Source organism: Talpa occidentalis, unplaced genomic scaffold, assembly GCF_014898055.3.
Source record: "Talpa occidentalis isolate TD23 unplaced genomic scaffold, MPIMG_talOcc4v2.1 talOcc4.3, whole genome shotgun sequence".
NCBI classification, from domain to species: domain Eukaryota; kingdom Metazoa; phylum Chordata; class Mammalia; order Eulipotyphla; family Talpidae; genus Talpa; species Talpa occidentalis.
This window is the reverse complement of record NW_023603184.1, coordinates 96,418,708-96,445,960: the sequence shown is the minus strand read 5'-3', so window position 1 is coordinate 96,445,960 and position 27,253 is coordinate 96,418,708. Positions and strand designations below refer to the sequence as shown.

Below are 27,253 nucleotides of genomic sequence, written 5' to 3'. Positions count from 1 at the left end.
TGTTAACTTGCAGAATGGCCTATATTCCTATCTATAGCCTGTCAAGAATATAAAGTATCTGAGATTTTATTCTACCTTCAAATAAAATTTAGCTCGTTATAGTTGCAGGGTGATACCAAAAGTTCCAAGAGTTTTTAGTTGACTACAAAGGATCATTTATTACTCATAGAAATCACAGTGGTGAAAGCATAGTCATTTTCTTGTGACAGTTTCTGTGGGCCATATAATACCAGATATGGTAGACAAAAAATTTACTTGTGTCCCTCTTCCCCCAGAATTCATATGTTGAAATCCAAATGGTGCATGCAGGTAGGGCCTTTGGGAGGTAATTGTGGTTAGATTAGCTTATGAGGATAGGACCCTCATGATGGAATCAATGGCCATATGAAAAGACAAGGAGTTATAGGGTCTCTCATTGTGTACTCACCAAAGAAGAACACACAAGGACAAAACCAAGAAAAGGGACCTCCAAGTATGTGTACAGGTGCCACATTGACAAGGGATGAATTTATGATAGTTGATTGTATGTGTCAACTTTACTGGGTAATGGGGTGCTCCGATATTTGGTTAAATATTATTTCTGGGTTTGTTTATAATATATTTCTGGAAGAGATTACCATATGAATCCATAGACTGAGTAAAGTAGGTTGCCCTTTCCAAAGTGAACGGGCCTCATCAATCACCCAACACCTGAATAGATGAAAAAGGCTGAGTAAGAAAGCACTCTCTCTTTTGCTACTGACTTGTCTTTAAGCTGAAACATTGGTCTCCCGCCTTTAGACTTGAACTCACCCAATTACTAGGCTGGAACTTACCCCATTGACTCCTGTGGTTATCAGGGCTTGAACTTGGACTGGAATTATCACATAGACTCTCTTGGATCTCCAGTTTGCTAACTGCAAATCTTGGATTTCTCAGCTGCCATAATCATATGATTCAGTTTCTTATAGTAAATCTATTTACATATATCCTGTTGAACCTATTTCTCTTAAGAATCTAGATAATACTGATGTTAGTATAGAGAGTAATTCTAGAGGCAGGCTGCTTCTAATATCCTGGATGAAGTGATGAAAGAAAAGGTTATATTCAGGGATTCAAGCACCATATAAATGATCTGAATCATATGAAAGCTTCCATGAATACTCTGAATGAACTCTTATCTCTTATATACTAGCAATAATTTCCTGAAATCAAAGGCAGAATCTCATGCTGCAACTGACTGAATTGCAAGATAATTTAAACTCCCATTCTTGAAAGGTGTCTACTATTAAACTGAGAATACTGTTTGGGAAAAGAATGGGATTCCACAAATTGAAATGGAGTGTGTGGCAAGATCATAAAATATCCTTCAAAATCCCAATGATATTTTTCAAGAAATAGACCAGGGCCTCCCTGGTGGCGCAGCGGTTGAGCGCTGGGCTGCGAAGCTGCCTGCAGCGCTGGTTCGATCCCCGGCCGCCGGGTGGGGGTCCCACATGGCGCGCGGGCCTTTCCTGCCGCCTGCTGCTCCCCTCAGCAGTGTACTTTGTCAGTCTGCCTGCTCTGCTCTCTGCTCTGACGCTGGTGAACTCTCTCACCCTCCTGTGCTTCTGACTGTACCCAGTGCTTGTATAAATAAATAAATAAATCTTAAAAAAAAAAAAGAAATAGACCAAACAATTATAAAATTTGTTTGGAACTATAAAAGGCCCCAAATTTCAAAAACAGTTCTGAAACAAAGAAGAAAGGTGGAGGTATCACACTCCCTGATTTCGAATGATACTACACAGCAGTAGTAATCAAAACAGTGTGGTATTAGATCATAAACAGAAACACAGACCAATGGAATAGAATAGAAAGTCCAGAAATAAACTTACATCAATTTGAACAGTTATTCTTTGAAAAAGAAGCTAAGACCATACAATGGGAAAAGGAAAACCCCTTTAACAAATGGTGCTGGGAAACATGAATCACCACATATGAGAAAAAAAGGACACTAGATCCATATTAATTTATACACAAAAAAAAAATCCAAAATGAAGTAAAGACTTAGATAAAATCCTGAAGTCATAACATACTTGAAGAAAAACATAAGGAATATACTACTGGATATCAGCTGCAGAGGTATAATTGGGAATACAACCCTAACAGCAAGGGAAACATAAGCGAAAATAAGTGTTACTACATCCAACTAAAAAGCATTTGCACCTCAAAAGAAAACATCAAAAGATGGTTTCTTTATAGACTGGGAGAAAATATTTGCATACCACAAATCTGACAAGAGCTTAATTTCCAAAATATATAAAGTACTGATACAATTCAACAACAACAACAAAAATAAACCATCCAATAACAGTGAGCTAAAGACCTAAAATTTAAACACTTTTCCAAGTAATACATTCGGTTAGCCTAAAGGCAAATGAAAAAGTGTTCAATATCACTTATTACAAGAGAAATGCATCAAAACCACAATTAGATATCCCTGTGAGAATAGCCTATGTCAAAGTGAATGGAAACAACTAATGATGACAAGAATGTTGAGAAAAAGTAACACTCATCCATTGTTAATTGGAATTCACTTTGATGCAACCTGTATAGAAAACAGTATAGAGATACCTTAAATAAAAATGGAAAATCTATATGATCCAGTAATACCACTGCTAGGTATTTATCCAAAGAGTATAGAAACATGAATACAAACGGATTTATGTTCTCTTGTGTTTATAGTGGTATTTTTCACAACTGCCAAGTCATGGAACAACATCATTGCCTAATGACAGATGACTGGATGAAGAAATTGTGGCATATTGACCTAGTGGAACATTACTCAGTTAGTAAGGAAGTTGAAATAGCGTCTTTTGGGATGAAAGGAATGGACTTTGAGTTAATTACACTAAATGAAATTATAAAGTGAAAGACACATACTGGATGGTCTCACTTATCTGTGGAATATAAATAATCAAAAACTATATAGTAGCACACAGGAAATACAGTTATTAGACTGGGAAAAACATACTAGTACCAGAGGGAACATGGGGGAGAAAGGAGAAGATAGGGCATTGGTATAGGAGATGTGGAGGATAAGAAAAGCATGTACACACATGGGGGTGTAAAACTAAAGTTAATACAGTTATGTAAATGACTGAAAAATTCAGAAAAGAAGAGTGTAAGTGGACAGAAATTCCAAGAGAAAAAAAAAAAGATCTTGATGGAGTTGGGGATCTTAAGCCCCTAAATTGTGATGAGTCTTCTTTGCGGTGGAGGTAGCCTCCCTACTCTCACTAGTAGCAGTTTTCCCATCCCCAGTGGTATTGGTCTCTCTGGCTCTTTATAAGGTATTAATCCTCAATTATCTGAGAAAATTTTAATGGTTATGCCTGAGACAACTGCCATGTTCTTAAATAGTGGTGATTTTCCTCAGGACCAATCTCCAAAATTCTTTTTTGCTTGTAGACCTATTACGAGACTCAAATCCAGACATGCCCTAAGGTACACTGTACTAGGTACACTGTACTAGGGGAAAAAATGAAGTTAAGGTGCACTGTGCTAGGGGAAAAAATTTACTTGAGTTTTCTAGTTACACGGATAAAAATGTCTGTATAAATTACTAATTCCACCAATCCCAACCCCAACTCTCAGAAACTCTGTAGAGTTATCTGCTAAATGGGCAAACATGAGCTAATATCCTTCTCCTTGACACTACTTTTCCATCATAGGAATTTAATTAACATAAAGAATGCATAGTGTTATTCAGTGAGTGATATATAGTGATGAAATTCCTCATGCCCTTGAAGCTTCATTCCTTACTCGGTGTTGCTCATTTTGTTCGTATTTTCTAGTGGTAACAATTCTGTTGACACTGTATTCGACTTGCTTCATTGAGGTAAAGTGACTGCTCCTTCTATACCTCAGAAGCCTTTGTTGTCTTAGATAATTTTGAATTCTATCCCTCAATTATTAAAAGTTTTAATAAAGAATAAAGGTAATAAAAACTAAGGATGCTTTTAGATGATACCAGTTTTTTTTTTCTTGCTGTTGTGTTTTCCCTTGACTTTTTCATTTAAGAAAACGACTTCTTACCTCCCTCATTCTTCCTTCACTATCACTATAAAGACACTTGAAAAGTATTTTCTCTGTCATGTAATGTCCCGAGTTCCCTACTGATGAAAACTGGAGACTTGTCTGTCAGCACAGATAGAACAAATATAGCTGAATCTTTCCTTTATACTTTCATTATGTTTAGAGAAAAAATAAATTTCCTTTAACTTTGTCAGTAACTTGGGAACTATTTTAATCTGACAAAAATACAACTTAGATTTCAGAGGGAGTTTATATTTCAACACTTCAAGTCATCTGACATTCTCCTTTTCATGCAACAGTCAAGTGATGAAGGAGAACTGGGAGGCAAGTTTTTGAACAGATTCATTTAAGAATTCCTGTGGTTCTTGTTCTCATATGGTCATTCAAGCCTCTGGAAGTTTGGTTTGTTTAAAATATACTTAAGCTAGTCTACTTCCAAATAAATTAACAAGACTTGTTAAACAGATTGTGATAGATATGTACAGGGAAGATGCAAAAAATTTTTGTTGATGAGGATGATTTTAAAGAGTATTTTCATTTTAATTTATTGAGGTATTCGAACTGCAAATGCAAAATGTGAAAGGAATTAGTAATAGTAACAGAAGCTTGGTCTGGACTATTTCTTTTAAAAATAAAATCCAAAGTTTGGTTTCTGATTACAAAAGTAACATGTTAACAGTATTTTGGGATAGAAGAGGAAAAGCACCACTTATTGTAGATAACCTGATAGAATTTTTCTGGTTTTTTGAAAAGCTTATGTAGTATGGGAAAGTTGAGTTTAGTTTTTGACAACTTTTGCCATATTTCCCTTATTTTAATAATTTAATTTTTTAAAAGATTAGTTTTATAAGCCCTGGGGTACAAGCCAGAGGCGGGGGAGGGTGAGAGGATTCACCAGAGACAGAACAGGGAGCAGAACAGGCAGAAGGACCAAAATACACTGCTGAGGGGAGCAGCGGGCGAGACGGAGAGGTCTGCTGTGCCATGTGGGTAGCTCCCTGGCCGACCGGGAATTGAACTGGCACTGAAGAGGCTGCGGACAGCTTCACAGCTCTGTGCTCAACCTGCTGCACCAACGGGGAGGCCCTTAATAATTTAATTTTTAGTGTTTTTTTTTTAGTTTTTATCTATATTGTACTATATTTTATAATTCTTTCCTCTGGCTTTATGAGTTTTAATTGACATGTAATTAACATACCCTTAACATTGTGTTAGTTTAAGATGTATGATACGATTTGTTATATGTATAGATGTTTATACATGAATGTATTGCAAAGGATTGCCACAGTAAGTTTAGTTAACACCAATCATAATTAATTTTTTATTATAACTTTTAATTTTCCAAGTACTCTGTTAGCAATTCAAATATATAGTACAGTATTGTTAGTTATGGTCATGCTGTACATTATACCCACAGGACAAATTCATCTTGTAATTGAAAGTTTGCACCCTTCAACTACTTTCACCCATTTTCTCTACCCCCATTTTTGGTAGCCATCAATTTTCTAAGATTTCAGTTTTTATAGATATCACATATACATGAAATCATATGGTACTTATCTTTATCTGCTTATTTATTTAGAACATACTGTGTGTATAGTGTTCTGTTTTGGGTAGATAAGTCCTTAACTTTGAGCACATTGCAGAACTTAACATATCCTCCACATTTTATATTTTTGATGTCTCATTTTATGTATCTCTCTCTCTCTCTCTCTCTCTCTCTCTCTCTCTCTCTATATATATATATATATATATATATGCCTTGACTAATTACTGTACCTTCAGTTAATTTTGCTAATTTTATATTTTAATCTTGCTTACTTTATATGTGATTGATTCACCACTTTTACTGTATAATTACATTTTTCAGGTAGAACTTTTCTTTATGTGATTTCTTATTAGTGCAATTTATTTTCAGCTTAGTGAAGTCCCTTTAACATTCCTTGCAAGGCCTTTTGTTGGTGACAAACTTCTTTAACTTTTGCTTACCTGAGAAACAGTTAATCTTTCTTCAATTCTGAATGTTGAGTATAGAATTCTTGGTTAAGAACTTCTTCCTTTTAGTAATTTGAGTATATTTTGATATTCTTCTCTGGCTTAAAGTTTCTGTTGAAAAATCTGCTTACAGTTTTATGGATTTTCCTTTGTATCTGGCAAGCTGTTTCTTCCTGCTTTTCAGATCCTTTTTTCAATCATTTACTTTTCCTATCTATACTATAATGTGTCATATTGTGAACATCTTTGAGTTCCTCTTCTTTGAAACTCTCTGAGCTTCCTGTACCCGGATATGTGTTTTCTTTTCAGGATTAGGAATACTTGTCGCTATCATTTCCTAAAATAATTTTTCTCATCCTTTCTCTTTTTCTTCTCCTTCTATGCTCCCTATAATATGAATATTATTCCTCTTGATATGTCCCAAAGACCCTTAAAGTGGCCTTGCTTTTTAAAATTTTTTTTTTTTCATTTTGCTGTTCTGTCTGGGTGAGTTCTATTGCTTTGTCTTCCAGCTCACTAATCTACAACTCTGCTTCACTCAAGTCTGTGGTTGGGTCCTCTATTGTATTTTTCAGTTTTATCATTTTATTTTTCAGCTATGTTACCTGCTTTGGTCTTTATTAAATTTTCTTAGCTCACCTATTTTACTCCTGAGTTGGATGAGCATCTTTATAACCATTACTTTAAACTCTTCTTCAGGTAGTTTGCTTATGTCCTTTTCTTTATAGTTTTTTTCAGGGATTTTTGTCTCTCTATTTTCTTTGGGATGTTTTCCTCTGTCTCTGCAATTTGCCAGGTTCTCTTTCTTGCTTCTGTGTATTAGTCAATTCTATTGCCTCTCCTGATCTTCTGGAATGGCCTTATGGAGTCCAGTAGCACAGTCTCCTGGTGCTCCAGCAGCTAGGTGCTCCAGGTGTATCGCCTGTGTGGGCTGCACTCACTGGCCTTCCATGTAAGGGTAACATGCTATGTGGGATTGTTGGCCTGGCCTGGTTATGATCAACGGGGAAAAAGTCAAGGTATGCAATTGTTGTGTACAGGGTAGGTGGTACAATGGTCCTGTGTCAGCTACCCTGTATGGTGGATGGGTAGAGTTGTTGGTCATTCTGCCTGAATTTGGATGCTTTCTAAGATGTTGTGGTGAGATTAGACATTCTGGACACCAGGTAATGCATAGAGGTTCAGGGTACCTAGTAGTGGTGCTGACAGATTTGGGAGCTCTGCTCCCCAGCAGTCCTTGAAGCTAAAATAGACCAGCAGGCAGTATACCTGTAACCTATTGTTGTCACACCAGTTGGGGATTTCTCCATGGAGAGATTTTCAAGACTGTTTATATCATGTTTTATGTAGTTGTTTACCTCAACTCAACACCAGAAGTCCAAACCTCCACACTTAACTATTATCAACTAATTTAAAAAAAATTGAGGTTTAACTTATATTTAATTTACACACATTTAGTAAAATTCTTCATTTTTAGTGTACAGTTTTATGATATTTGACAAACACTTGGAGTTATGTGGCTATCATTATTGTTAAGACATCGAATAATTCAATTACTTGTAACAGAAATTTCATTGTATACTTTGTAGTCTGATCCTCTCTCACCCCCAGACCTGAAGCAACTACTGGTCTGTATTCTGTCCTTATAGTTTTGTCTTTTCCAGAATATAATATAAATAGAATCAGGTAATATGCATTATTTTCAATATGGCTTTTCCACTTCACATAATGCACTTGAGATTCATTTATGATGATGGATTTATTAATATTTTGCTTCTTTCTTTTTGTGATTAGTAGTATTCCATTGTATGGATATGTTTCATCTAGTGAGCAGCTGAGGACATTTAAAATTTCCACATTTAGGCAGAAGAGCTAAAAAGACACTTCTCCAAAGAGGAAATGCAAATGGCCAACAGGAATATGAAAAAATGCTCAACATCACAGGAAAAGAAAATCAAAGCCATAGTGAGATACCACCTCACACCAGTGAGAATGGCTCATATTAAAAAAACTGGCAACAACTAATTCTGGTAAGGATGTAGAGAAAAAGGAACCCTCTTAAACTGTTGGGTGGGGATGCAAACTGGTCCAACCACTATAGAAAGTTGTGTGGAGGACCCTGAAACTACTAGAAATGGAGCTATAGTATGACCCAGCAATTCCACTCCTAGGTATCTACCCAAAGGACACAAAAACATTAATCTGAAAGGAAACCTGCACTCCTATGTTTATTGCAGCACTATTTACAATAGCTCAGGTAGGGAAACAACCTAAATGGCCCAAAACATGACTGGATCAAGAAGATATGATATATATACACAATGGAATACCATTCAGCAATGAAAAAAGGTAAACTCATGCCATTTGCAGCAACATGGATGGAGCTGGAAGGGATTATGCTCCGTGAAATAAATCAGAAGGAAAGAGGATTGGATGGTTTCACTTTTGGGAGGAATAAAAAGACAAAACTAGCAGGTAAAAAAAATAAATTAGAGACATTCAGCAGGGGAAGGGAGGGGAGAAGGATCAAAATAGGGGTGGGACAAGCACAAGAGACTGTGGTGGTGGTTCATAGGTGACTTGGTGGTGGGAACTTTAGGGGGACTACAACAGTGAGGAGGAATAAATCATTGTACAAATATGAGCAATGATGTAAATATATATGTGTACATATATGAATATTTTAAAATAAAAAAATCATATTTAAATAATTGGGTGTAAAATCAGTATTTTGGGGGATTTCATAAAGCTAATACCTTAACATTATTAAATTTTCATATCCATGAACATGAAGTATCATTCCACTTTTTAAATTTCTGGTTTCGTGTTTTGTAGTTTTCCACATACAAACCCTGTATGTATTTTTTTTTTCTACTTAAGTATAGTATTTTTATACTAGAGTTTTGTTTTAAAAGTTCTAATTTTTGTTGTTTGTTTCAGTGTAAAATAAAGTACTCTAAGTAGTAATGTCATATCCTATGAATGTGCTATACATGCTTATTAGTTCCAAGAATTTTTTGCAGGTTTTTTTTTTCTCCTGAGTAGAAATAATATTTTATTTCTCAATTTCAAGCTTATATACCTACATACCCTCCCTTATTTCACTAGAATTATTGGCACAATGTTGAATAGGCATAGTAAAATAGTACATTGTTACTTTGTTCCCAATATTAGGGGGAAATGTATAGTTTTCCCCTATTAATTATGATGTTAGTTTTATTAAGTTAATATTCTTTATTGAGTTGAAGGAATATAATGATCTGAAATTGGCACAGTATCACTTCTGCTCTGTTAGTCAAAGCAATAATACTCATTTAATTCAAGGAGAAGAATGATATGTCAACTCTCAATGAGAACTTTTAACGAATGTAGTTATCATAGTCCACCATAAAGTTTTCAGAATCACTATTTTTTAGATTATTTCTTACATGATAAATTCACTTCTTCCAACTCACAACCATAATTCTACTTCAGTCTAATCTCATAATCCAAGATCTTGTTTCTCAGTTATGGATTTTCTTGATCTTAATCTGTGGAAAAGATATGAGTTATACATACCCAACATAAAGCAGTAATATAGAAGTAGAATAAAAGCAATAGACAGTCCTGTTCAGAGAGGGAAAAAATAGGAAGCAAATGACCATCTCTGATCCATAGCAGTTCTGAAATATAGTTAATTACATGTTGCCTTAAAAAAATTAAATTAAAACCAAGCGCTCCTTCATGAAAGTGATTTTCTGTTGGCTTTTTCCTCAGAGTCCTTGACCTGATATTGGATTTGTCCTTCCTTTTTGTATGAAATAGTGCATGTTTATAACTGAGTAGTTTTCTCAACCTTCTTTTTGCCTGCAGGAAACTTGAGGGTCCTCATAGCTTTTACATTCTCTTATGTCATTATTTTTTTTTCAGTTAAAGTGGCAAAATTATTTTAAAAGTTTTGTAAACTTCCTATGCATCAAGTTACAGTCCATTTCAGAAGATAATATCACATCCATAAATAATTTCAAAATAGGCTCTTCTATATTTTGGACACTGTGAGGCTGAAACAATGCCCATAATATTCCAGAAGCCCAATATTTAAAATGAAAGATTTGCTAAATGTTCTGTCTGTGTTTAACTCAGCTGCCCTTTTCACTGGCCTCCAATAACATTTTCCTCATTGTCTTTGAAGTTCTAATAGTCCTTCTAAGACCATTCAAGTTTCACCAACAGTTTCTTCCAGCTCTTGTGTATCATCCTGTTCCAACCAACGTGGCATATTTTATTTATTTATTTTTGAGTGCTGTCATAACTTCTTACGTCCAGGTACCAGATCTATCTCAGTTACCTATTGCTACATAACAAATTACCCCCAAACTTAGAAGGTTAAAGCAAGAAATGATATATCCCATGTTTTTATGGATCAGTAATTTGGCTAGGACAGCTCACTTTCCCTTCTGCTTTCTGTAGTCTTCAGTGATGCCACTGGTAGTATTTAGCTGGTGAATGAGATAGTCTGGCGAGTCAAGATGTCTTCATACACATTTCTGTTACCTAACAGGAGTGGCTAGATTATTCAACTCCTCAAGGATTTTTTAACATAGCAGTATCCTCTGACCTCCTTAGCACAGGGGTCTCAGGATAGATGGAATGCTAAGATAACACAGCTTCAGGTACACACAGAGGTTGTATTCCAAGAAGAGTTAAATTAAAAATGGAATCTAAGGCCCTAGACTGGAAGGGAACTTGGGTGTATTTCCATCATATCTTGCAGGTTAAGGCCATCACAGTGCTCATTCACAGTCTGGGTATGAGTGATCATTGGTCATTTCTTGTGGGAATAGTTTCAATTTTTTCATCTCTTATCTGCCACACCTTCTATTTATATTTCCACTGTAATATAACAAACTAAGACTGTTGAGGTATGAAGATATTTTTCATATAGCAAATATTGGAAAAACTGAAAATTCTTGAAATTTGTGTCATTGAACAGTCGAATGACTATTAAAATATTCTTTTTAATAATTACAATACACTGTGAAATGATCTAGTTCTGTCCCTTGAAATAACATATCTTTAACAGTGAAGAATCAGAGGTTTCCTATTAAACATCAATTCAATTATTCATTAGTTTTATAATTCAGGTGAGCATTTTGATTTCCTCAATTATAAAAGATGATACCAGGGTGGGGGAAGTTATAGTTACAGTATCCATGTAATTTAGTCTAAACTGGAATGCTTTGGGAAGTGTTAAAAATCAAGTGGCCACGTCTTCTTGGTACAAAGGTAAAACTGGTTTATCTTGAGTTCTCATTTGCCTTTCTATTTCTCAAGGGTTTTGTGATAATCAGATAAAACTATATAAATGAGCATTCAAAATTCAAAATGTGAAATAGAGGCAAGATTCCCTCAAATACTTTTGGAGATATTATTTAAATTCTCTATTTAGGCATTTCAAAAACTGTTTCTAAATATGTTTAGATTACCTTAACTATTTAACAGTGCTAAATGTATGTTGCTTCTTCTGGCTTGTAGAGTGGGCATGGGGTATTTTAAGATAATTTATTTTTATTCTAATCCCAGGGAATTCTGAAGAGAGCTCATTACTACCCATGTTTGCACAGTAACTTTCCCCACTTATTATAGCTACTCTTATGTCTTTTTATTTGTGCTTTTTTTCAGACTAAGTAACATCAGGTCCTTTATGTCCTGTGCTTTATCTACTAATACAGTTTGATATTCATTATAATAGCTCCTCAATGATTTTAATTTATAAATCTTAGGATAGTTTTCAAACTGTCCATTCAATAATTTTTTTTTATTTTAACTTTTTTTAAAAACAAGATTAATTTATTTATGCATACAAGTGCTGGGGTACAGGCCAGAGGTGTGGGAGGTGAGAGGATTCACCAGAGATAGAGTGGGGAACAGAACAGGCAGATTGACCAAAGTACACTGCTGGGGGGAGCAGTGGATGAGTTAGGAGAGATCTGCTGTGCCATGTGGGTTCCTCCCTGGCTGGCCGGGGATCAAACTCGTGCTGCAGAGGCTGCGGACAGCTTCATTGGTTGTGTCTTAACCCCTTGCGCTACCACCAAGGCCCCAATGACATTTTTATTTGAATACAACAAGAAGCTTTAGCTTAGCCCATGTAAATTGAAGCCATTCTAAAATACACTAAATCAGAATGATTTGTCTTAGACTATTTCAATATTCACCTTGATTTTTCAGACCAGAATATGATGTCCAACTCTCTGACTTTATGTCTCATGAATTCTTACCTAACTCTAGAGCTAGTTACAGATTGCTAGTCTTGCTATTTGATTCTGCTACAAAAGAAATAGTATTTGTGCAGCAATATCCTTGGTAATCCTGGTGTAATTGAAATCTGGAAGAACAACTCTGAACAAAGTCAGAAATCAAATTTTCTCCAAAATAAAGCTGGTCTTCTAATATAGGCCAGTTCTTCCTTGTGGGAAATGAAAGTACCAGATAGGAACTCAATCACTGACTACCACTCAGTTATGGGAGAAGTAAAAGATAAGGTCAGATCATTTCAAGCAATACTTTTGATGCAATCATTCATTGAAAGAGTAATGATTAATCCATGACTCTATTTTCATACCACATGTCCAAAATCAAACCTATTTGGATATGTAGAGAGGTTTATCATATGAAAAAATAAGCAGCATCTCTGTGTTCAAAAACTGTGCAATATAATAGGAAATGTGACCAACCTATGATCCAATTTGCCAAATGTATGATAAAGAGAATGGGTACTTACAGCGTTAAATAAGAACAGTGAAAAGAAAGGATGAGTTAGCAGGTTAGAAGAAAGTTTAAATTTAGAGTTGGAGATATGTCTACTGCAGTGCTTAGTTAATATTTGTACGTGGATGGAAGAGTCTCATTGAATTGGTATTAGCAGAAGATTAAGAAACTTTATTATTTCAAGTACAAAATATTTTAAGATAAACCCTTATCCTTTTTGTGTTTGATGGACCTATGCCATTTAAAATTTAGTGTTACATTAGTTTAACACCCTTTGAATTTGGGTGAGAATTGTTAATTTCTTAATTTAGTGCATATTTATATTATTTATATAGCAGGCTTTCATCTTGTAGATCTCAAATATTTTCTTACAGGTTACTACAAGCTATCAGTCATGCTTGATTAAATGATTGATAACAATCTGAATGAAAGAAGTGCCAGCCTTACACATAATATCAAAAGTAGACTTAATTATACTGTGAGCTGTCAATTTCCACTATTATATTAAGAATGAGAATTACAAGCACCATGATGTTTACAAACACCAGAATTATGATGTTGAATTAAAATGAAAAAATACTTAAGTACTCCATAGTGCATATTTTCATGTCTACATTTAGTAAAAAGTTGTTTGTTTTGATAATTTCTTTACCAGTAATGCTGAATATAGAAACACTAATTTAAAAGTGATTCTAATAGTTCACAAGACAGTTCACTGTTTTTGTTTTGTAAAGGTTGCATTATAGGAAGTGAAATAGATTTTTCTCCTTCCATATTTCCTTGCCTTTAGATTATTTTATGCTTGCAATATAGTTGTATGTAACTACATTTTAAAGTTTATAAGCCATTCAAAGATAATATAAAAATTCAAAATCTTGAAAAGTTTTTTAAAGTAATACTTCAAAAATTCTGGCTTATAATCTTTGATGTTAAGAACATAATCCAGGACAAAGCATTTTACTGAGCTGATATACTTTAATTGTGAATTAAGTATTATGTTATTCAAATATAATGCCATTTAACATTTAGTTCTAAGACAATAAAGTAAGTGTTAAGTGTTGTTGCAATAATAATTCTCTCATTGAAATTACACATAGTTGTTGAATCATTTGGAATTATAGAAGATTATATTATTGCAAATCTTAAATTGTTATGAGTAAAAAATAGTATTTTATATCTACATTTGGGGTCACTATTCCATAATTGACCAACTTATCTTCCAACCATCTTTTATCCCTGTTATTTGTCTTTGGAGACTTTCTTAGAATGAACGAAGAAAATCCTAACTTTTTAATTTTTTATGTAATTCTATCATGCATTTAAATGTTCTACATTTCAAATACTGAGCTAATAATTGCATTCATTTAATTAATTATCATATCTCAATGATATTTTATATAAACTGTTTACTTTTTGTGCATAGTATTGAATTTAATTTGCTCTTTGCTTTTCCTTTAATGAACTTTATATTCTTACATAATAGTTGCACTTTTTTAATGTTTTTACTTAGTTTTCTCTGTGAATTATATATCTTTAGTATATTTAAAAAAAATGGCTTTATCTGCTCAATTTTAATTTCTTCCCATTTGTTACATTGCAGTTAATACTGCTATTTTATAATTTATTAAAAGTTTATTTGTTCGAAACAAATTCTTAAACTAAGATGGCAATTGGTATAGAGTAGTCAAAATGTTGTGAAAAGACACAGGAGACAGGGACTGTTTTCCCTCTTCACTGCTCAAATCACCTGTGTGACTTTGGGCATTTTACTTACTACGTCTGATGTTCAGCCAACATATCAGTAAAATGGGGAAACCAATACTTACCTATTTGAAAGCAGGAAATTCTCCTGAGCTCCGTTCTTGTTCTAACAACTTAGATTCTCTGATCATTGATTTCCTTCTTGATTTGGAGCATTTGGATTTTAATTTGTTGATAGACTCAAATCATTGGCCTCTATTGATTCCTACTCAAGTTTTTTTTTTTTTTAATTGCATGTTTATGTAATACTGGACATAAAATTGTTGGAATGTGGTGAGGAACCATTTTTTTTTTAAATCAAATCAAGTTTAATTTGTTGTTTTACAAATGATTGGATACTGAAGGAAGATAAGTTTTCTTTTTTATATAAGATGGTGTACTACTAACCTACTATCAGTTTGCAATGTGGTTTCAATTTTTTTTTAATTTTATTTTATATAATTCTTGCATCATTTATCATTTTTGCACAATGTGTGCATTTTCATTTTGGTTATATTCCCTGTATAATACCCACCCCATTTTAATGAATAAATGAAGTATAGCAAATATGAACAGATCTACTGAAATACACTGCTGAGGGGAGCAGCAGGCAAGACAGGAGAGGTCTGCTGACCCATATGGGTTGCTCCCTGGCCAGCTGGGATCGCCTCGTGCTTGATAGCACTGTCTTTAACTCCTGTGCCACCAGGGAGGCCCCCAAATGAAGAAACTTAAGTCAGGAAAAGAAAGACTTAGGAAAACTTGCCAAAGTATTAGTATAAAAGTGATCACTTTATCTAGTGATGAAAGTAATCACCAGAAAGTCATTAGAAATCACTAGAAAAAAAGTCTATTAAGAGAGTACAAAAAAAGCAAGGAAAACATAAAACATAAAGTGTAATATATAGATTTATAGTTAATAACATATAAATATGTTAATTGCACACATATAAATATATACATATGTCTATGTATCTGTTTTCTTCATCATCATCATCATCGTCATCTCAAAGAGCTGAGACCAAATATACCAGTCATTTTAATGTACCTAAATGAAAGTAAGAACTTATTGAAAAAGTAGATTTTCAACATTAGTTTGCAAGGCAAAACCTAACTCTCTTTAGATTATATATATCTGACACAGAGAGACTCAGAAAGAATAAAGATAAAAAATATTGGCAAAACTATGCATACCATGTGTATTGAACCCTTTTGTACACTATTCATAACTCTTCTAGGTCCTTTAATAATTCCAGACACTGCTATGTCTCTTGGTTTTGCACCATATAAACTCAACAGTACCTCATTTTTTTTTTGTTTTTTTTTTTAATAGAGGCATGATTTATTTATTTATTAATTTATTTGTTTGTTTGTACAAGCACTGGGTACAGTCAGAAGCAGGAGGGTGAGAGAATTCACCAGAGCCAGAGCAGGGAGCAGAGCAGGCAGAAGGACAGAAGTACACTGCTGAGGGGAGCAGCGGGCGGCAGGGGAGGTCTGCGCGCCATGTGGGACCCTCCTCTGGTGGCCGGGGAGCAGCCGGGTATCGAACCGGTGCCGCAGAGGCCGCAGGCAGCTTCGCAACCCAGCGCTCAACCACTGCGCCACCGGGGAGGCCCAACAGTACCTCATTTTGAACCTGTGTGATTTACCTCACTTCTACCACAAAAAATTCTGTGACACCATGGCAAGGACTACATAAGACAACCTACTTAGCAATCACGCACAACCCAGAATGTCAATTCATTTGTAGAACTGACATCTGTGGAGCCACCCTTGAACAAGAGTCAGCCCCTATGGATAAATGATCCTCTCTTTTATCCACTGGTGAATGATTGAGGTTCCATTTCAAAAGACTCCTCAGATATTCTTTCAGGTTTGGGACTCAGATATCTATAATTTTTTTTAAAGATTTATTTATTTTTGTACAAGAGCTGGGGTACAGGCCAGAGGCGCAGGAGGGTGAGAGGATCTACCAGAGGCAGAGCAGAACAGGCAGACAACAGAAATATACTGCTGAGGGGAGCAGTGGGTGCAACAGGAGAGGTATACCACGACATGAGGGATTCTTGCTGGCCAGCCGGGATCAAACCCACACTGCAGAGGCTGAGGACAGCTTCACAGTGTGGCGCTCAACCCACTGTGCCACCGGGGAGGCCCTGTTATCTATAATTGTGGCCAGTTTGATAAGATTATTTGCTTATATAGGTTTTATCCCACCTTCCTTATTTAGTCTTCTCCATTCCTTGTTTCAGTTCTTTTGGAGTATTTACTTCCTGTTATGGTTTTGGTCTGAGCCACCAACCAAATTCAAAAGAAACCAAAACAAAGCAGGATTACATTCTGGAAATAAATGAAATATACAGCAAAAAGACCAAATAAAAAGATCAATGACTCAAATATGTGTTTATTTGAGAAGATAAAATTGTAAGCCTTTATTTAGTTCGGCCAACAAATAAGAGAAAACAAACAGAATTAGAAATGAAAGAAGATGAATTGCCACAGATATGTAGATATGCAAGGGATAAGAGATTACTATCAATAACTATATGCCAATAAATTTGATAACCTTGAAGGATGCAAACATTTCTTTAACAATATATTTTACCAAGATAAAACTAAAAAGAAAAAGAATTTAATAAACATCACAAATCATGGAAATTGAAATTATAATCAAGTCTTCCTCAAAACATAATTCCAGGGCCAGACAGTTTTAGTAGTGATTTTATTAAATCTTTAAAGAAGTACTTATACCCATCTGTTCAAATTATTCCTAAAAATCCCAAAAGAGGGAATGTTTCCTAATACATTTTATGATACTAACATTAGCCTAACACCAAAACCAAACAGAGATAGCATTAAAAAAATCCCTGATGAGGGCCTCCCCGGTGGCGCAGCAGTTGAGCACTGGGTTGTGAAGCTGCCTGCAGCCCCTGCAGCACTGGTTCTATCCCTGGCTGCTCCCCAGCCACTGGAGGAGGGTCCCACATGGCGCGCAGACCTCTCCTGCCATGCCCGCTGCTCCCCTCAGCAGTGTACTTCGGTCCTTCTGCCTGCTCTGCTCCCTGCTCTGGCTCTGGTGAATTCTCTCACCCTCCCACGCTTCTGACTGTACCCAGTGCTTGTATAAATAAATTAATTAATTAAAAAAAAAGAAAGAAACTTGATTTAAAACAAAAAAAAAGTAAAAAAAAAAATCCCTGATGAATATTGATGTTAAAATCTTCATCAAAATATAAGCAAATTGAATTCAAGAATATATTACAAAGATCACATATCATGATCAACTGGGATTTATCTCTGTGATGTAAACTTATACATTAATCAGTCAATGTCATATGTTACATCTACAAAAGAAAAGAGAAAAATCATGATAATATCAATAGATACAGAAGGAACATTTGACAAGGTTTAGCACCCATAAAAACTCTTAACAGGATGGGAACTAAAGGAGCTTACTTCAAGATAATAATGGCTATATGTCATAAATCAATAGCTAATGTAATATTTAATGATGAATAACTGCAATATTTTCCTTTGAGGCCAGGAATAAGACAAGGATGTCCACTGTCACCTCATGTGTTTAATATAGTATTAGAGATTTTGGCTAGAACAATCATATAGCAAAAAGAAATAAAAGGAATCCAGATTAGATAAGAAGTGAAACAATAATTATTTGCAGACAATATGATACTGTATATAGAAAACCCTGAAGACCTCACCAGAAAGCTATTGGAAACAAATAAACACAGCAAAGTGGCAGTTTACAGAGCCAACCTACAAGAGTGGTTGTATTTTTATGTACAAATAATAAACAAGATAAAAAATAAATTAATAACTTCATTAATGATCTTATCAAAAAGAATCAAATGCCTAGGAAGTAACCTAACGAAATAGGTGAAGGGCTTATATATTGAAAACTACATGATTCTACTACAGGATATAGACCAAGACTTGAAGACATGATAAGACATTTCATACTAATAATGGGGAAAGTCAATATAGTCAAAATGACTATCCCAACAAAGGTGATGTATGGATTTAATGCAGTTCCCAATAAAATACAAACAGAATTTTTCAAGGAAATTCAACTGAACATATAACAATTTATATGCAACCATGAAAGGATTAGAATAGTTTAAGCAATATTGAGATGAAAGGAAAGAAATGGAACATCTCATGTTACCTGACCTTATATTATAAAGCAATAGTAATTAAAACAACATGACATTACAATAAAAGTAGACACTTGAATCAATGAAACAATTGAAAACCCAGAAATAAATATATACATATATAAATAATTTATAATTAAGTAAATGGAAAAAAGAGAGTAACAAATAGTGCTAGGAAAAACTGGGTGGCCACATGTAGGAGAATGAAGTTGGATCACTCTCTCACTCTATGCATAAAAATAAATTCAAAATTCATTAAAGAGTTAGATATCTAAGACCTGCAACAATAAAACATGAGACTTGATCTCTATAGCAAGGGAAATAAAAACTGATTATAATAAGTATTTATCCAAAAAGGATGCTCAAGCTCACTAATCCTTAGGAAAATGCAAATCAAAACCACAATGAGATAGCACCTCACCCATATTAAATGGGCATTATCCAAAAAAAAAAGACAACTCCTGTGAGGATGTGGAGCAATTGAAACTTTTTTACAGTTTTGCTGGGAATATAAAACCATATAGCCACTATGAAAAATGCTAGAGAGATTTTTGTAAATAATTGAAACTGAAACAACTGTATGACATAGCAGTCCAACTTTTTAAAATATATGTATATAGTTAATAAACAGGTAGGTTTATTATTAAAAAGGGAAAGAAGAATAAAGGACACTTGCTCTGACACAAGTGGGCAAAAAGAGCTCCTCCTTGAAAGAGACATGTTTGCTAAAAAAAAAAAAAAAGAGGCCTGCATGGTCACATAGTCTCTTCTTATGAGGAGAGCAGCCTCTGCTGCCTTGCAAAGGGAGAAGGCTGGTGAAGAAAAACACCTTAGTGTAGCATAGTCACAGGTGGCCACAAGAGCTACTGTAGCAGGCCAACTTTTAAATATTTATCCAAAATAATTGTAACCAGGATCTCAAAGATATATTTATATTTCCTTGTTCATAACAGCAGTAGTCACAATAACTAGAATGGACAAACAACTTAACTGTCCATTGGCGAATAAATGTATAAAGAAAATGTGATAAATACAGACAGTGAAATATTATTCAGCCTTTAAAAGGAGGGAAATCCTGCCATATGTGACAATTTCAGTGAACCTTAAGCAAATTATGCTAAATGAAATAAGCCAGTCACAGTTGGACAAATACTCTATGATATAAATTTGTCTGAAGTATATCAAATAGTCAAACACACAGAAGCAGAGAGTTGAATTATGGTTGCTAGGGGCTATGGTGAAAGGGAGAGGGAATTTACTATTCACTAGGCATAAAGCTTCAGTATGAAAGATGGTTAATTTCTAGAGGTCTGCTATACAACATTATACCTATAGTTACATTTCTGTATTCCACACTTGAAAATTAATGGAATATTACTCAGCAGTCAAAAAAGATAAACACATGCAGTTTGCAGCAAACATGGATAGAGCTGGAAGGGATCATGCTCAGTGAAATAAGTCAGAAAGAAAAAGAAAAACACCAGATGGTCTCACTCATAGCAGGAATTTAGAAAACCTAAATAAGGGACCAGGAAAAAGACTAATTAATACCAAGAAAAAATCAAAATCAGCAAGAACTATAAACAAGAGACACACTATGGGGGGTGGGGGAGGGGCGGGGAGAGGAAGGACTAGGGTCAAAATAAGGGGCGGGGAGTGCAATTGTATGGTAAATAGAACCAAAATGAAAATGCATACATTGTGCAAAAATGAAAAATGATGTAAGAATTATATAAAATAAAATATTTTTTTAAAAAAGATGATAGATCTCCTAATAAGTATTCTTACCCCAAAAAAGGGGAGAAAAAACCTCAAATCATCCAAAGAGCTATTGGAAAGTATGATAATTTGCCCTATACTAGACTTATAAATTTAACAACTATAGTAAAATGGCTATTTCCTAAGAAAATATCATTTACCAAGATTGACTCTACTTGAGGTAGTTTGAAATGAACGATTGTTCATAGAAGAAATAGATATTTCATCAATGAACCCTTTAGAAAAATGCATCAGGCTTATATATTGTATAAACCTCCACAGAAAACATAATTCCAGTACTGCTTAGACTGTTCTATATCATAGAAAAGGAGAAAAAGTTCTGAATTCTTTATGTGAAGCAAGTAAACATTGATATTTATACCTGATAAAACACTGCAGAAAAGGTAACCAGATACCAGTATTACCATGAATATTGGTGTAAGCATCACAAATTAAATAATAGTAAATAATATCCAATAGTACCTTTAAAACTCATACATAACTAATGATTTATTTCACAAATGAATGTAAAACGTATTTGACATTTAGACTCTATCAATGTAGTTGAACATAATAGATCCAAAGAGGTAAAAGCATGATACTCTCCATAGATACTTAAACATCTTCTGACAAAATTTAATGATTCCTAATAGAAACATTTAATAAAATAGGCATAACTATTCATTGCATGAAGTAATCATTTTATTCTGCTCACTTTTCTGTGGAACAAGATTCTGACTAGGTACATCAGGAATGTGTTTTCTTAGCTACTTGATGTCTGAGCTTCAGCTGGGAAATTAAATCCTGTGTGCTGGATTCATCTTGGGGCTTTTTCACTCGCATGCTTGGCATTTAGACTGGAATTTGGCAACTGGACTCACTTGGGACTCTTGATCAGATCACTAAGGCTCATTCCCTTCATTTGGTTAGGATTTCGCAGAACTTGGGGGCTGGGTGATGAGCAACTGTGCCCTTAGAGAAAGCTTTTGGGTAGCTAGCTTTCCAAGAAACAGAGGGCTTCTAGTCACCTACCCTCAAAATCATACAACTTGACTTTTGCCACAGCCTATTGGTTGAGTCATTAAGCCTGATCCAGACTCAAGGAGAAGGGCATTTAATTCCATATTTTAATGGGGCAGTGAAAGTTCATATTTCATAAGGACATTTGGATGAGATACAGTGTTTTGGTGATTTCTGGAAAATACCATCAATAGCATTCAACATCTTATTTAATGGAAGGATCATAAAAGCAGAACTGCTAAAGTTAAGGCAGGATGCTCACCACCTTCACTGCTGTTTAACAGTGTATTGAGCCTTTTTACTAATGTAATTAGAACAGAGCAAGCAATTAAAGGCAGCAAAGAATTGGACAGGGTGTGTGTGTGTGTGTGTGTGTGTGTGTAAGGGTGGGGAAAGAAGATAGAAAAACAGAGGGAGGAAATGAGGAAGGGAGAAAATTAAAACAAATATGGCACAAATATGGCAGGTATTCACTGCCTTATTCTTATTTATTTGGGGCTTAAGAGAGGTACAACATTGTGCCAGCCTACAGATTAAGTTTCAAAAACAGGCAGATTTAGTCTGTGCTCCGTAAATCCTTCTGACCCAATAATATATATAAATAGACCAAATACACAAGGCCATTATAAATTCTAAAACTCTCTCTTACAAGAAGCTGAAGCATGACTATGTTGGCAAATTAAGAACCCAAGTCCTTTATACAATAGGTTTCTGAGAAGAGATGAAACTTGAAGGAATTTGTAAGAACATACAGAGTTGGTAAAAAAAGGAGGAAATTGAGACATGAGGACCAGCTTGGGTAAAGGCGACTCTTTGTGTTGAGGTCTGGATGCAGGGGTTCAAGCACAAGTGAAAAGAACATCTTTAAACAAGTCCATATACTTCACCTTGAGGTAAGAGATTGAGGAAGGGCAAGCAGTGCTTGTGGAATATCAGTTCCCTCCATCTCGGTTATTACACTGTTCAAAAATCTGCAGAGGTTTGTAATTGAAACTGTACAATAAAAGTAATAATAACAATGAGAGTTAACCTTTATTAAGCCCTACTGTATACTAAATACTGCGCTAAGAAATGCTAGGTTCAGCACCTCCAGTGTTCTTTTCTGCTGCACAGTTCCTTCTCGCAAAATTCAAATGGGCTCTCTGCTGTCACAGAAGCTGAGTAGAGAGCACTCAGGGGGCTGTGATCTCCCTCCCAGGCAGTGATAAGTGGGGGGCACACTGCGGCCCACCTCCCATCTGTGTCCAAAATCCAAAGAGAAGCAGGGAGCTCAGGAGGTATTATTGTACATGCCCTTTTCATTAGCATTCAGTTTTGGTCTGTTGCTTATGATGAGATAGGACAAGCATTTTCAGGGTGCTCCATTAAATTTCTTCCTAACGCCTGAATCTCTTTATGATAGTGGGAAGATAAGATGCCCTTGTCCTCCATGTCCTTTTATTATTCACTCTAACCTGGTTCTCGAGTGTCTCCATTCACCCATTCTGAAGCCTTCTTTTCCTAATCTTTGTAGATTATTTCTCCATTTTTTGAAGACCGGGCAGTTGGCTCTTAAATGTTTCCTGCAGTCCTTTCATTTCACTGAATTTTAAATATTTCAGCCAATTTGAAGAGTTCATAATGATGAATAAGATTAAGCTTGGAGCTTAACCTTTTGAAACTGGGTGACGCGTTAACTCGGCTGGAACGCTGGTTAATTTAACAGCAGGAGTTGAATTAACTTGTCACAGCTCTGCCATTGTTAAATTTCCTGCTCCTGATCCTTGTCCCTGTCTCACAGAACTGGTTGTCCTGGGACCAGGGGATGTGCCGGGGTGAAGAACAGAATAGAAATGGGAAAGGAATGATGGCATAACTTGTTACGGTAGTAGCTGGATGACCAGAAATTTGGCAGATGAGGAATTCCATTTAGATGGGAGGACAAGAAAAGAAAAAGAGAGAGGGGAGCTTGCAAACTGACTCAGTGTAATGGGATCATGGGAGAGTGTGACGTGAGAACAGAGAGGAGGAGATATGAGAGAAAGAAGTACATTAAGAGGAGGCAATGGATAATGTTACCTGAGTTTCTTGGAAATGCATTTATCTTCAGCTGATTAGGGGCTATTCATATTGGCAGTCTGACACACACAAATGAAATTACCTGCTGAAAAACACCCTTTGCATTAGGTAGAAAGAAAATGTTGAACCATGGAAATAAGTTGAGAGGTGATCTTAACACAGAGAAGTTCTGAACTGGGTTCCACAGAAATACTTATTTGGTTTCTTTATATATCTTTATCAAATATTTTGAATTTGTGCAATTAGGAAGAGAGGTGATAGAGTGGAGGTGAAAAATAATTTAGGAGATAGTCAAAGGGGAGATAGAAGGAGAGCATGGTAGTGCTTACTGAGGGAAGAGAGGGGAGGAGATTGATTAGTTTGGAGACAGAAAGTTTGGAAGAAGTAGCAATAGTTATATTTGCACAGCTTCTTTTCCCTTAAACAATGTAGCAGGCATTGATGGACTGCAATGTTCTGTGCATGTACAGCTTGCACACTGCTTGAATAACTCTCAAATATGCATTATCTCAGGTTTGCTATTCCCTCTCAGACAGGAAGGTTTGTGCAGTAGAGTAAGTTGCTTGGCCTGGGGGCCAAGGCCTAATGACACCTGAAATGCAGGCAAAATAACCAGTCTGCTTCTAAGCACCAGCCACTTTGAGGCCCATCAATAGAGATCACCTAGAGTCTGTCTTGCTTTCAATTGTTTCAGCAGTGCCTTAACTTAACACTGAAAGGACATTTTCTTTTCTATTTGTATGATTTTCTTTCGGGGCTCATGTTATTCCACAGATGCTCTAACAGGTTTTCAATTTCTAAGGTAGTTGCCTGCAAAGACTGTTGGCTGTTCAGGAGCCTAACCAGCGCTCAGTAGCTGGATCTGAAGCGGATTACTAAGGATTCCAGGGCCTTTTGCTTCTGTCCAAAATTATTTTAAGGTATAGCTATCAGATGACTGGGCTGTGTCTGATGGATCAAGGGAGTGAGGCAAGTGGAGAGAAGGTGAAAGGGATAAGTAGGAGATAGAGGACAAAATGAAGGTAAAAAAAAAAGTGCAACAAGAGAGGAAAAGAAATAATTTTTTTGTTTAGTTTCAGGATAGAAATTAAACTCTCAACAACTTTTTAAAATAAACAATCACATTAAAAGTCACTAAGATAGTTTTAGATCTTAGTAGCTGAGGTTTAAATGAATGCATTCAAAAGTAATCATAATGAAAGAGATTTGATGAATTAGTAGGATTATACCATTCTCTTATAACAAAAGAGTTGGCTGAATGCATGTTTGTTTTGTGCAGTAAATCCAAGCTGAGGTACCAGTGTGGCAAAGGTTGGGTAGAATTGGGGGGCATAAATTTGCATAGTGGCTTTCACTGTAGTAATGTTAACTGTTCCCCTTCCTTATGAGGGCAAAATAAAATTTCAGATCCAAAAGATACATAAATCTTACAATAATAAATAACATCTAGTGTGAGGTGGATTTGTCTTGTTCTTCAGTGTAAGATTTAGTTTTTCAGGTTCTAATGGATCTTTATTTTGTCTCTAATTCATGGACTTCAGGGCAGCACTATATAAAACTCTAACACCACCTCTGACCATAATGCTTCTCAATATTATTTGCATAACCTGAATTTGTGTGGGTTTAGCATTTCTGTTAAATAATGAATATGAAATTAAGAGAATTCAAACAAAAATGGAAAAAGAGGGGCACAAGAATTTCTGCTATCTCAGAGGAATCAAATCAAACCAAACTGTGTTTCATGGACTGTTAAATGGACTGGCACTTCATGAAAAAGGTATTCCTACTGTTTCCAAAATAGGGCAAAAAATTTCCCAAATGTATTGACCAGGGAATAATTTTTCTTCACTAAATATCAATCCTTACATTGTAGAACAGTACTGTTGTTCTTAAGAATGTTACCATCACTCTCTCACCCAGTTTTCATGAACGTGCTGAGAACTAAGTAACCTACACTCTTCTCAAAGACGGGATGGGACAAAACATTCTTAATGCCACCTGTGTGATGTGGTGCTCTAAATTTGACACAAGAAATGTTAGGTATTTTCGCACAATAGTTCAGGCAGGGTCCTCAGCTGGTACTGACTTGTGTTTGCAGAGGACAGTTTCTCATTAACTATGTGGGTACCAATTAAAGACATGCTAAAGTTGCTACCAGAAAAACCCGGTCTCAAAGGTTCAAGGTTCCAATGTGGTGCGCGTAAGTTTTATAGCTACAGGGAGGGCTGCTCTGCAGAGTGCAGACAGGACATCTGTACTGCTAGTCAAATGGCCATTGAGGCACCTCAGTGCTACTTTATGTGCCTGTAATTTCCATTAGGGCTTTAGACTGTCATCTTTCAGCATATTTTCATTTATTGTTTTTAGCTACAGTAAAGGCAGTAATAGGAGAACAATTCTAGGGAGTGAGTGTGCAGATAAAATATGTAGACCCTGGCAATAGGGAGGTCTACTTAGCCACACCTCATATTTCAGTTCACAGAAATGTGTGTGGGGGCTGACATAAGTACTCCCTGTTGTGTTATTGCTTATGGCTCAGTAGCCCTTTGAGCAGACCAGAGAATAAAGGACTGCAGGGAGCGGGTGTTGTCAAACTGGCAGTGCTAGAGAGGGTGCCTACAAGCCCCCGAGAGAGTTTTATGCTTTTTAACAAATGTTTTTCTTGATGTTACTCTTAAATCCCACCTGTGTTTCCTTCTCTCGCCATCCACATCAGTCGCCTCTCTGCTTTTCAGGCTTCCTTTTGAGGCATCAATGAACCTAAAGGAAACCAGCATGGTGGGAATTTCACGACAACTTACAGCATATTGCTTTCTTGGCCAGCAATGTTATTGAATGGCATTCAGACTCTCACTGCAGGGCCACAACTGATCAATAATTTCCAGGAGCCCCTTCTGACTGTGTCAGAAGCAAAAACCAAGGAATGTGACTAGAGCAGTTAGAAATATCACCTTGACAAGAAAATTCTAGGGCAGTCAAAAGATAAATTGAACATTTGGTTATATTACTATGTGCTAAGGCTCTTTCTTGACAGGAGACATTTGGTTCTCATTTTAAGGCTGCAGAGGGCTTTAACTAAGCATAGAGATACGTGTGTCACAAAAGAGGGTTTCAAGCAGCTACATTAAGAAATTGAGGTTGTCAAATCTCCCCTTGTGATTTAAGGAGGAGAAATGATCATCCAGGTATATACTAAAAGGCTCCATTAGGAAACTATTTTAAATGTGTTATCCTGGTAAGCCCTTCCCTAATGAAATGGAAATAGTGTTATGATTTCTAAACTATTTTTTCTCACTTTTCTCTCAGCTAAGTCTCTCATCTTGCAGTATAGCACACTGTTATTTTTCTTAGTTTATTATTTTTCTTTTAGTAGTAGGTCTAATTATATCCATAGTTGCTAAATCATTGGGAATTCCAACAGTTTATTAATGTTTAAAAATAGTAAATAATACAATGCCTTTACAGAACAATGGTAAATATAAAAGAACTTGGTAGCGCAGGAAGTTTTAATTGCTGAAGAACACAAAATCCATTCTCTTCCTGTTTTTTTTTTTTTATATGTAGAGAAGACTTCAATTATTATAAACATCACTATCATCAAAGCCATGACTGCAAATGAAATACAGCATAACTGGGGTTAAAGAAACTCAATTCTTGGACTTCTTTTTGTAAACCAGCAAACTGAAGGTCAGAGTCTA

The 27,253-nt window shown here is 35.5% G+C and overlaps 1 long non-coding RNA gene across 1 annotated transcript in view; it reads left to right on the top strand.

The window, feature by feature from the left end:
- The window catches only part of LOC119254770 (uncharacterized), a 184,231-nt gene that overhangs the window by 21,198 nt on the left and 135,780 nt on the right, over positions 1 to 27,253 (top strand). The gene's annotated exons all lie outside the window — the stretch shown is intronic.